Consider the following 13,326-nt stretch of genomic DNA (forward strand, 5'->3'; position numbering starts at 1 on the left):
AAACAGGATTTGAACCTTACGTCTTCCTGAGTCAGGTCCAGTGCTTTCTATCCATTATTCCAAGATGCCTTTCAGCCCTGACAGAAGGCTCCATTGCTGTTTGGGATTATTTTCACCTTCACCTGACCAATGCTCACTGTGTTGTATACAGCCTTGTTCTGGCTTTGGTCTCTCCTTAAAGGCCATCTTGGGAATTGGGGAAATGAAGTACATTTTTGTCACCCTCCTAAAAATTGGCTTTGGAGCGAATGTTGGAGAAGAAGGGAGTCTGTAGAAGAGAGTAGCTAAAGAGATACTAGAGACTGATGATGTATTGAATGTGTCACTTTTCTTAGGGCAAGAAAACAGACTCTTCTGAAGATAAGTTTCTCAGGGAAGATTTATATCAGTATTCTTAAAAATGTGTGAAATATATACCTTTCTAGGAAGTGGATCAGAAATCTACTTTGGGTCTATGCCTATGATGAGTCAATTTGCCAATAAGGTGTTTTGGGGTTGGGACTATTTGCTATCTACTTTTCTAAGTACCCGAGTGTTTTATACCTTGCCTGCCATCATCCATTTCAGAGGAGAGCACTTTTAAAATGGGTTTCTGTCTAAACTCAGTCACATTTTTAGTGCACGGTGAAATTCATTTGAATAATGGGCTTTATTTTCTATGTGCTTTCAGCAGAATTGTGAGCATGGAAAGAAAACAAGGGAGATTTGTAGGGTAGCTGCAAAGTGAAAAATATGCATTTGAGTGAGTGATGGCATGTGATTGTTTTTTTTTCCCCCCACCTCTTGTGGGTACTTCCCCAGGGTGTCATGGATGGAGGGCAAGGGTGGCTCTTGTCCTTGAATTCACATCAGGACACTGTGACACTTCACAATATAGATTCTAGGGGGAAGAAAAATATCTCAAGGTTTGTAAAGTCTAAAGAGGTCTGCCAAAATGGAATCCATTTGCTTAAAATGGTAGGGAGGTTATTTACTGGATTAAGTGTGAAGTATGTTGATAACAGATGGAACGAGTGATCACATGACATATTTAAATAGTCTAAGGATAACCTCGATGTCCTGGTCAATGTTCCTTCTCTCGATTAATGCCAGTGCTAATTAACTGGCACGAGTGTTCCTGGCCATATGGGGGATGTTGCTAAAAGCCGGCTGGCAGCCTATAACCAGCCCCTACCTGTACGTAATTTAGTGCTTTGCTTGGTGCTTTGGGACTTCCATTATGGAACAGCCCAGCATAGAGACGGTCAATGATTGCAAAGCGTCATGATGTTTTCTTTGTTTCTTTTGTGCACCTCATTCCAAGTGTGGTTGACAGAGTCGAAATTGCATTGGCTTTTTGTGGGATAAGTGAAGCTGTGCCTGGTCCATGATCTGTATGAGGGCTCTTCGAGTTTCTGAGTGGTCTGTTAATTGATCTTTACTCGGATTGCCTAACAACGGGCAGCTAAGTCAGAAATGATCTTCACTGAACCAGTGCTGTGCCATTCAGCTATCTGTTTGTCTCCCGACTAGAAATATGAGGTAAGAACTAGTTTAGGCCAAGAGAAAGTAATGCCATCTGGGAATTAGGTTGTAAGTTCACGTCCAGCTACGATTCTCCTAGGGAGCGGGTATGTTGGGGAAAAGAGCTCCGGATTTGGAGCGTGTTCACCTGGGGAAGAAGCGCACTTGTGCTGGTCACCAGTGTTTTGGCTCTGGGTGCTCCCGCGGGCCGGCTTGGGAAACAGAATCTTCAGGCTCACCAATGTCCACCAATCTTCTCCAAGCCAACTCAAAATAAGAGTAGAACAGAATTAAAACTGGGATGATCATGTAAGTTATTATGAAAGCAGAACACTTACAAGTGAAAACAGGAGTTTGTAATAATTTTTTCAGGGACCACAGGCACGAAGAGGGGCCATGCTGGGCATGCTGGGACGCGTGGTGTTCGTAAGTCAGGGCAATGGGCTCGCTCTGCAAATGCAGCTTCAGTACAAGCCCCAGGGATCCCCCTGGTCCAGCTGCTTTCAACCCCACCGAGCCTCCCAGACAGAACCTTTGAAACCTCCATTGTCTTGGAAAAGGTGTTGCTGAACCTGTCTGAACCCCGGTTAGCCGTAGAATGGGGGTTACAGTACTTGCGTCTCAGAACTGTAGAAGGGATTCAATGAGATGTGTGTGAGGCATCTGAAACGGGGATTGTCACACAGGATTTGTTCCTTAGTGTTTTCTGGTCTTCCTGCCTCTTTCCTCCCCCTCCTCCCTTCCCCACGTGGGCTACTCTACTGTAGCGAAGAAAATTATCACACATTTTTAAAGGTAGGAACCGTAGTTTTGTTTTCCCTACTAAATGCTGGACCCGCTGAAGTTAGCAAGTGTCCTATTAATCGTGTATCCTGACCACATGGTACCTGGCACAGAGTGGTACTCAGCAAACATTTGTTGGAGAGATGAATGAATTAAAAGAATAAAAGAATAGTAGAGGCTTTTCAGACCGAGAGGAGGGCGGCTGCATTCTTGGCTGATAAGAATTCAGGAAGCACGAGAACACAGAGTGGCCATTCCCAAAAGGAAACTGCAGCTGAGTGGCAAAATCAGAAGGCTCTTCGCAAGGGTTTGTGATACCCGAGGAAAAACCAGGCCCTCCTGTCTCCACTTGGCTCCCCAGTTCCTGCTGTACGTCTGAAAGGGAAAGGAAGCAAATATGGAGCCCAGCACAGCAGGGAGGGAGAAACACATGTAATTTCCCTGGTGCCCACTCTCTGCCTCCCACACCGGCAGTTATGTAGCTCTTCTTTTCTAGGCTGCTCCAACAGGCGGCCACATGCCCGGTATGCATTGGACAGACCCAGGAGCCTGAGAGTGTCAGCAATTCTGTTGGACCCGAGAGGAGATAGATCTCCACGTGCGATGTGTGTGAACTCTGACGGGCCACGTCTCGACCCTGTGGCTTTTATTTCCTGTGTGCACTAAGGGGTAGTAAGCAAGCTTTGGGGAGTGGGGCATGAGCAGCTGTTCTTGAGAAGGATACGGATCTGGGTAGTGGACTAGCGTGCACTGGGCAGGTTCAAATCCCATCTCTCCTAATTAACACTAGTGTGACCTTGGGCAGGCCGATCGAGTGTTCCTTAAGCCTCCGGGTCCCCCTCCATTAAAGGGTGATGGTAATTTAACAGGATTATTTTGCAGGGCAAATAAGATACTCTACGGAAACATTTAGTACAGTGGTTGGCACACAGTAGGCACACCATAATTATTAGCTGCCATACTTCATATTAGTGCTCGTCGGATCATCACCATCAGCCTCCTTATTAACGGGTTCCGAACCTGACCCTTCGTTATACCTAATTCTCTCAATGAGGTGATCGCTCCCAGTTAGCTGGCACTAGGGAACCTCCAGGGGGGAACAGTAGATATTGCAAGACAGGGAATTGTCACATCAAGTATATTACATGCTTCAACAGCCAGGGGCTGATTAGTACAAATCGAATTTCGCACTAACCTGCCAGAGGCAGAGAGTGCACAATTGGGCTCTGTGAGTTCAGTCTGATTGTTGTAAGGAGATATTGACACCAGAGGTGTCACATGAATATTCAAAAATGCTATCTCTGTAGCCGTTAATAAGAGAGCAAAATACCTGCACACATAATATACGTAGATATTAATTCTTTTTAACCTCCCCACCAGGAAGGGAATACATACACCTGAAAACTACTCCCAGCCTTGATGCTTGAAGGCCAGGATCTGCCTTGGGGGGAAAACCTAAAAAGGATCAAAAAAAAAAAACCAATCCCCTCGACTTTCGGAGCAGGCTTTATTCATGGCCCTTTTTCTCGTTCCCGTCCGTCTGAGTTGCACTCGGACCTGCTGCTCTTCCTACTAATATTATTCCACTGTCAAGTTCCTGGCACACGGCGGGGGAAAGATTTTTTTTTCTTTTTCTTTTTCTTTTTTTTTTTTTTTTTTGTACTTTGAGCTTGAGCTTGGGCAACGGGAGATCCTCCTGTTCGGGATTTGTAGCCGCCCGATGCCATTCTTCAAGCTGAAGCCGCTGCGCGCCCGCGCGCGAGGTATTTTGGCAACTGTTCGAGCCAGTCCCGCTTTGGCTCCGCCTGATGGAGACGAGCAGCGAGTTTCTCCTTGGCGCTTCCGTTCACGGCTCGCTCGCGGTGAAAATAGACCCTGCTTTCATCTTGCGGCGCCTGACGACGAGATGTCTCCCAGACTGCAAGTCAGCATTTGCCCGCACAATCGTTTGGCAAAATCTATTTTTAAAAAGGCCATCGGGTCTCCTGGTGGGCAAAGTGGGTACTGTTTTCTGGGGGGGGGGGGGGACGGGAGAGAGCGCGTCCCCCGCGACGTGTTGTCAGGCAGCGAGGCCCAATTCGTTCCCTGCTTCCCCCACTCTGTCTGGGAGCACGGCGTCCTAAAGATATCCGTGCCAAGTTATGATAGGGAGAGAGAGAGAGAGTCTGTTTGGTCCCGGGGAGGAGGGAGGGTCGGGCCTGTCGTTCTGCGACCGCCTCCAGCTGTGTGGGATCCTGCCACTTGGGCATCTCCGGCCGTTTGTGACTCACATCTGCAGGTCACATGAGGCTGACCATCGTGACATGTGCGTCACTGGCGTTGGAAATACAAACTCAGAAATCAGGTTAGGCTTCTTTCGGTCGTTTGTTCCTCTTTCTATGTAACGGGAGCGGATCAGAAAGGCTTGATGAGGGTTTCGTGAGTCAGGAGTTTTTTTGGAAAACAAACATGGGGACTTGGGGACAGTTAAAGGACCCAGACTGATGTGGCTATAAAAGGCAAGCCTTGTGCCTCGCACACTGCTAGGCCCTGAGCTTCGCCAACCCTGTGCTTTGACCCCCGCTGCCCCTCCTGCTGGGCCCACCCTCCCCGCCTACTCATTCCCAGTGTCTGCTCCCCAGGCACCGTCCTCTCGATCATTGCTGCTGCCTCAGTTGCTTCTCATCAGAGAGCATTTGCTTTCCTGATCTGTTATATTGCTTCACTGACTGGGTCTTCAACTTTTGGGTGGCTCTCTTTGTCCCTTGTCTCTTCAGCTAGATTATACATTGTGCGCAGGACAGAACCACATCCTAGGTGTCTTTGTTATGTGTCACCGGTCCAGGTGCATGCATGTTTATATCTCTTTCTTAATAGTTTATCAATATTAAGAAGCGTAATACCTTTTCGTCATTAAAAATTGTGAGCAGAGAGGAACAATCGCTTTAAAATAGCTGAAGAAAACGGCCAACGTTGTTCAGTCTGGGTTGTAGCTTCTCATACAGACACAGTTTTTAATCACTCCATCTGGGTGAGAGATTAAGTGCATCTCCCCACAAAGAGAGGAGGTGGGAGAGAGAACACGTGTTTCATACGTGTTAACCCACGAATCCTCAGGACCAGCCTATGGGGATGTGTGCAACTTATCATCTTTGTTCTGGAGATTAAGACCCCGGGGCTCAGAGCTGTGAAATGACTTGTGCAAGGTCGTATCATTCCCATGTGACAGAGGATCGGATGCTCTACCTAGTGTTCTGTAAGCTACTTTCGAATTTTTTTTAATTTTTGTTCTCGCTTGACAACGCAGTAACCCATTCATTTCTTTAGCAGGTATCTATGAAGTACCTGGTAAGCGCCACGCGCAGTGTTAGGAGAATTTTGCGCAGAACAGAATTACTCTCTGCCCTCATGAAGTGGGGAGGAGGCTGTCGAGACACCAGGTGTGTGTGATGTGTGCTCGAGGGTAAGAGCAGCTCAGGGTACCGTGGGGGCACGTGGTAACGTGTAACCTAATCTGGAAGAGGTGCACGTATCTATTTACCATGAGCGTTCACGACTGCATGATTTCAAATAGGCTTTTTATTTTAGAATAAAACTTATGGAAGTTACGGAAAAGTTGTAAAGAGAATTTGGAGAATTCCCACACACTTTGTACCCCGTTTCACCTAATTTAGTATCTTCTATTACTCCGGCATGCCTGTCACAACTAATGAACCAATATTGATACATGACTATTAACTAAACTCAGTTCTTTAATCGGATTTCATTAGTTTTTCCCTAATGTCCTTTTTCTGTTCCAGGATCCCATCCAGGATCCCACATTCCATTTAGTTGTCATGTCTCCTTAGGCTTCTCTGGGCTGTGACAGTTTCTCAGACTCTCCTTGATTTTTGATGATCTTGACAGTTTTGAAGAATACTCGTCAGATGTGTTATAGGATGAGCCTCGACTGGGATTTGTCTGCTGCTTTTCTCGTGATTAGACTGTGGTTACGGGTTTGGGGGAGGAAGTCCACAGAGGTAAAGTGCTGTCCTCAACATATCATGTCAAGAATACATGCTTTCAACATGAACTATGATGTTAATCTTGATCACCTGGCTCAGGTCTGCGTGTCAGATTTCTCTGCTGTAAAGTTACTTTCTACCCCACGTTTTATATTGTACTCTTTAGAAACAAGTGACTAAGTATAGCCCACACTTAAGGGGTTCCACTTCCTTGAGCAGGGAGCATGATTGCATTTTTACAGTGCAAAGACGTTCCACAACTGATTTCCTCAACCCCCTCTTGATGGACATTGAGGTTTTCCTATTTGTATGAACCGCTAAAGGGATGCCAAATGACTACCCTTTACAAATATCCTCGAACCCTTCAAATTCTTTTCCTTAGAATAAACTCCTCTACATACATTTGGGCCAACACACAGGCATTTTGAAAAAAATATTTAAATTTGTATTGACAAATTACTTTCTAGAAGGGCGATACCTCTTTTAGCCGCTGGGTGCTAGCTACTTCACCAAGCCATAGCAACGCTGTGTGTTATTCATTTTATCGTTGATGATTTGATAAGCAGATAATTTAAGCAGGTAAGAGGCTATACAATTAAAAGAAGGATACAGAATCAAAGGCTTATTTTGACTGAGAAATCATAATCACTTTCTTATTTTAAAATGGAACAAACTGGGGGCGCCTGGGTGGCGCAGTCGGTTAAGCGTCCGACTTCAGCCAGGTCACGATCTCGCGGACCGTGAGTTCGAGCCCCGCGTCGGGCTCTGGGCTGATGGCTCAGAGCCTGGAGCCTGTTTCCGATTCTGTGTCTCCCTCTCTCTCTCTGCCCCTCCCCCGTTCATGCTCTGTCTCTCTCTGTCCCAAAAAATAAATAAACGTTGAAAAAAAATTAAAAAAAAAATGGAACAAACTGAAGTTGACTAAAAAGTTAATGCCGTGGGTATTTGCTAGACCATATTCTGGATAGGTAAATAGTCCCTAGTCCCAAGGATACTTCTGTCTAGAGAGGGAGACTATCTATCTATCTATCTATCTATCTATCTATCTATCTATCTGTCTATCTATAGATACACACACACACATATATTTATTTATATATAACTCAAAAATTTCCTGTAATCAGAATAATGCTTACAATTCAAATTGTTCTTGCATTTACTCCATTAAGAATTCACAAAAGACCTCTCGAGATGGTCTACATGACTTTTCATGCTGAAAAATAGTGAAGATTTTTTGAAGTATTTCAGGAGTGCTAAAATTTATTTAACACGAAATTTAGAGACCTACATAGATGGAGTAGTCATTGGTGCATGAAGGAACCTGCACTCCAAACAGAAATTGTTTATGTAAATATTGGACTCGGAACAGATCTTCACTGAGGAAACCTGCCTTTGTGAGTTCACAGATGCCAAATGGGAGGTGATTATGAAAGAATTATGAATTCCAAGATGTAGTGTTACGTGCGCCTCAGTTTAGATTCCCAAAGGGACCAATTTACTAATACTAAGTGTATGAGCACTAAATGGGATCTGGTGAGAACAGAGCTACACAGCTTCAGCGAGTATGGAAGTGAATTTTAAACAAATAACAGCAATGTGGCTGTTTCCACAGACTGAGATTTTTGTCCTAAACCCTATACTGTTTGTGATGATCTTAATGTACTATGTCTAGATGCTTTACCAGAGAAACACAGAAAAATTCTGAGAGCATGTAGAATTGATAAGAAATTGGGAATCATTTGGATACAGTCAAAGGCTAAATATTGATACCAGTTCTTTTCCCCAGAGGGACATTTTCAACTGTTTTGAATTGAATTGAATTGAAGTGAAGTGAAGTGAAGTGAATTCAACTACTTACTCCTCTTGCTGCTCATTGGCTCCTTGTTTCTTCCAAGGAGACCTGTGCTGTTGACGGTGTTGTTTTAGAACATATTTGGATCAGCATGGCAAGAGGTGAAATTTGAAAATTATTTCAATAAGGTCGAAAATTCATGGCATTGTACTCTTTCTTTTTATCCTTCTTCACCTTCCTCCTCTTCCTCTTCTCCTCCTTCTCCCTCTCCTTCTTGTTTTTCCTTTGCTTTCTGGAAATACATTGTCCTGTGTCATAGAAAGACTGTATCTCCTGACATGTGTGGTACTCTTAGATTGTTGATTTTAGGAGCTAAAGCCTTTGCCCAGCTTGAAGTAAGGAGGACAACGAGGTTCTGGCCATTCTCTGAAATAACGGCGGTTTTTTCCGTCACCAAACCCAATTAAAATCATTCTTAGTAGTCTAGGTAAGCAGGAGAAGGAAAGCTATTATACTCATTCTTTACAATGTAATTGTAGTGCTGGTCAGTGTTGTGACTTGGGTTCATGCAGTGAGGTTTTTTTAGTGATGATGCCCAACATGTGTCCAGGGAAATAATACCTGAAAGGATCGATGGATATGAAGCCCACTTAGTAGTGATACTGTGCCCTAGGACCTCACATGGCCCCCATAAAGCTAGAACAGTCTTGCATCAGAATTCCTGCTACAAAAAGCAACACTAGGTGCCCTCTGACACGGAAATCCATCACCAGAGCCATTCTCCTTTCTAAAATGAGTATGTGTGAAGTGGAATATATACTCTATCTGTGGAGTTTATAAGTCCCTTCAGGGACGAGGTTAAAGGTGGGTCATTATTTCCATTTTAGAAGGTAATGCTGAAATTCTTTGTTGATATCGGTGGCCCGTCTGATGCAGTCTGAGAGGTATCACACTCTACTCTATGGGTTGGACTTTTACTTTCTCTCTTACAAAGCAACGGGGATTGGTTCATTCATTTTAGACAGAAGGCACTGAAAAAAAATCTATTTTCCGTGATTCAGCGTTCTGGTTTTGCCCAGGTCTCTCTTTAACAAACATTAATTTTATAAGACGTTTTTGCGGAAGCTAATGGTTTGGGGACACTCCATTTAGGGCTTTAAAGTTCATCTATTTCATCCTGAGCTAAGTTGTGTTCTAGGGTCTTCAGGGGAATAATCTTATGCTGAAGCTTTTAAGTAGCAAGTCACCAAGAAGGAGCCAAGCAAATTAGAATTGGATTTTGTCAGCTGACTCTTTGTGAGGCCTGGGTCTAGTTTGTCAGAAAGCCCATAAAACAAGATAATTCCATGAACTAACCACAAAATATAAACAGAAGCAAAAACAACACACACACACACACACACACACACTGGAATGTATGAGATAAAAACATCTCGTGGATTAATTTTGCTGATGTCATCTGGTTTCATAATGTCGCTTCTACTGACTATACCATTACTATTCATTTGATATTATCATAAGCATGTAGAGTCAGTGAAAATTAGACGTTTCTTCTTTGTGCATTTGTTTTCTTTTTAATTTTTTTTAATGTTTATTTATTTTTGAAGGAGAGAAAGTGTGAGTGGAGAAGGGGCAGAGAGAGAGGGAGGCACAGAATCTGAAGCAGGCTCCAGGCTGCGAGCTGTCAGCACAGAGCCCGACGCGGGGCTCAAACTCACGGACCGCGAGATCATGACCTGAGCCGAAGTCGGATGCTTAACCAACTGGGCCACCTAGGCTCCCCTGTGTATTTGTTTTTAACATGAGAGTGGGAACCATAGAATATTTTCAAATGGAAATCTAGAATGTGCTTCCACCTGTCCTTCCTCCTTTGACACCTGCCTGTTGAGGTCACCCGAGAAAGCTCAACCCATCTTTTAAGATTTAAATGAAATATCACCTCCTTCTGGAAGTTTCCCTGAAGCTGATGGAAGAGTTGGCACTTTCTGTAACATGTTCTATATAGTACCTTCCATAGTTCTCTGTTCTGAGATGGAACTGTTACATTGCTTCCACTATTTATTACATGTCCCTTGAATTCCTCAAGTCCAGAATGGTATTCTCTAATCCCTGTAGATAAACGGGAGTGCGTGGCACAAGAAAGCACTTAATATACACTTGGCAAATTAATTGCTGAAGAGAGACTCACACAATTTTTCCAGGTTTTAGTAAATCACGAATTGCATTTTAAAAATTTTATTTGAGAGAGAGAGAGAGAGCACAAGCAGGGGAGAGGAGCAGAGGGAGTTAGAGAATCCCAAGCAGGATCCACATCTGGTATGGAACCCAACATGGGGCTCAGTCCCACGTCCCTGGGATCACGACCTGAGCCAAAATCAAGAGTTGGATACTCAGACTGAGCCACCCAGGCACCCCAATCACTGATCACATTTTAGAAATTTGGGCCAGTAAGGGGAGGCTTGAGAATGTGGAGTTCTGGGAAAGATTTTAGGGATGTCAAAGGATTAAAAATCTTCTTTTCAAATCCATGCATTTATTATATGCATTGACCACTTCCAAGGGAGGGAAAATGAAAAGAAATACCTTACATTAACGAGGGGATTGTTTTTCCCTGTTCATTGGTAGTATGCAATTTTTTTAAGATCATTTTTTGAAGGTACTTCTTACATTCTCTCTCAGAAGTTATGGGTTCTGGAGCCTCATGTTCTCATAGGTAAAACTAGGGTAATATCAAATTCTAGAGTCGTTGTGGGAGTTACATTATGACGTTGCATGTAAAGTTCCCAGCATTCCTCTTTGCACATAGTTGGTTGAATGCTAGCCATTATTAGTGTTGAAGCGAAACTCTCTCTAACTCCCAGGTTTGTGTCATTTGTTAGTGAGCCACTCTCTAATCCTTTCCCTGTCTCTGATTTTCAGATGGGGTAGAAATTCATTTCCCAGGGAATGTTGATGTATAGGGCAAAGACAGCAAAATCTCTGACAGTTCCTACCACCATAGAATAATATGACCACGATAATCCTTGAGACGTGCTTTGAATTTTTTAGGAGAGTGTGTAGAAATTAAAAAACAAAAAAACCGTTATTGTTTTTTAAATGTTCTTTGACCTAGAGAGCAGTAAGGTGAGGCACACATTTCTGAAGTTGCTCATTGTATTTATACATTATTTTTGCCCATCTGTCAATGAATTAGTCTTTAATTTGGGCTGAGCCATTTTGGTATTGCCAAACAAACAAACGTATTTTGAAGCAGCACAGAAAAATGTCATTATGGATTTTAATATGTTTACTATGCTTTATTTTGGGGGATTTTGATATGCAAAATTCCTATTGAAATGCAGAGGACATCGCCACCATTGATTCGAGTGCTAAAAATAAGATGTAGTCATGTTCTCCCCCCCCCCCTTTTTTTCCTTATTTGACTAATTGCATGGTACAGAGCTAAATGACAAGGAAAACAGAATGCGAAAAAAGTAATACTGAGTGAGCTGCCCTGGTCAGGCAATTTTCACCATGGACCCCATCCGGCCCAAAATAGCCTTGATGAGCTTCTGAACAAGAGCAGCTGTGGAGGCTTCTCCCTGACTCCAAGGGGCACCTGCCCGGGCAGCCACAGGATGCCTCCTAGCCACCAAAGGCTGACCTTCGCTGGGCAGCAGACCCACTGGCTCCTCGCAGCTTTTACTTCTCCTGTGTGGAAGTAGTGTCCTAAAAGGCTGGGAGGAATATTTGCTTCCCTGACACTGTCTCTCACCAGGTCTCTGGCCTTTGTTTCTAACCTTCTTGTTCAAACATTCCCTTCCCTTCCCTTCCCTTCCCTTCCCTTCCCTTCCCTTCCCTTCCCTTCCCTCCCTTCCTTTCCCTTCCCTTCCCTCCTTCCCTTCCCTTCCCTTCCCTTCCCTTCCCTTCCCTTCCCTTCCTTCCTCCCTTCCTCCCCTCCTCCTTCCCTTCCCTTCCCTTCCCCTTCCCTTCCTCCTTCCCCTCCCCTCCCCTCCCCTTCCCTTCCCCTCCCCTCCCTTCCTCCCTTCTTTCCCTTCCCTTCCCTTCCCTTCCCTTTTCCCTTCCCTTCCCTCCCCTCCCTCCCCTCCCTTTCCCCCTCCCCTCCCTTGCCCCTCCCCTGTCCTTTCCCCTCCCCCTCCCTTCCCCTTCTTTTCCTTCCCTTCCCCTCCCCTCCCTTTCCTCTCCCCTCCCCTCCTTTCCCTTCCCCTCCGCTCCCCTCCCTGTTCTTTCTGTGATTCCTGCCTAACAAAAGGGGTCATGGTATTACCACTTCCTAAGTGGCCTTCTCTTACTTGTTTACCTCTTGTACTTGCATTCATTGTTCATGGTGCTTTACACATCACATCTTCAAGAAGGGCCTTCCTTGTCATCTTTAGAGTTAATCATTTTCTCCTCTCTGCTCCCTTAGCCATACTTCTTAATCAGTCTTTTAGAATCTGTCTCTCCAACACTACTGCAAAATTCTTGAAGGCATGTCTTCTTTGTCATTACATCCTCTAGTGATTACCTAGTATGACGTATGACATGTACGAAGTTTGCAAAAATTTAATGAAAGGATGAATAAATGAATGACCTAGAGAGTTGTTGGACCAGGAAAAGATGTGTTTCTTTTTAAATGAAGAAGGATCACTTGGTGCCTCTACCTTCCAAGGAGGGACTTTTCATGGTGCCTCAGACTTTCCCTGTAATAGTTCTTACTCAAGATACCCAAAGGTGCTGAAATTAAACCCACAGCAAGAACCAGAAGTTGTAGTCAGCAGAAACCCCCCCCCCCCCCCCACCCGATTTTCCCATCTCTGTACAACTCCTCTATTTCTTCAAGTCACTTATTTTTGTAACCTCTCTGGAGCCTTGACTCTGGATCTCATAAGACCCATTTTGGCCACTCTCAGCCTCCCACGGGTCACAACATCAGATAGTTTCTTTTGGACCTAACTCCAAGCCCAATTGTGCTTATGCATATTACTCTGACTTTGCAAAGTTCTCCTAAGATGAATGGGAGGTTTGTCAAGGCACTTCCCTTTGGGACGTGGTGAAAAGGGACTAATCCTAAATAACAAGAAGTTGTATAATTGAATGGACTGTGATGATGAGGCAGAAAATATTACCACACAACAGCTCTGCTCTTCCTCCTGTGGAGCGAGAAACACAGAGATCATTTCTGTCTCTGGTAGAGATTTGTTAACTCTTCTGGACATGCAAGGTATAGAATGGGATAATGATTACCCACAAGTGAATTTATGCTCAACAACTGACGGTTGGTGG

At 44.3% G+C, this 13,326-nt stretch overlaps 1 protein-coding gene across 1 annotated transcript in view; it reads left to right on the forward strand.

The window, feature by feature from the left end:
- The window catches only part of PPARGC1A (PPARG coactivator 1 alpha), a 133,381-nt gene that overhangs the window by 20,716 nt on the left and 99,339 nt on the right, over window positions 1-13,326 (forward strand). The gene's annotated exons all lie outside the window — the stretch shown is intronic.

This window comes from Lynx canadensis, chromosome B1 (genome assembly GCF_007474595.2).
Source record: "Lynx canadensis isolate LIC74 chromosome B1, mLynCan4.pri.v2, whole genome shotgun sequence".
NCBI classification, from domain to species: Eukaryota; Metazoa; Chordata; class Mammalia; order Carnivora; family Felidae; genus Lynx; species Lynx canadensis.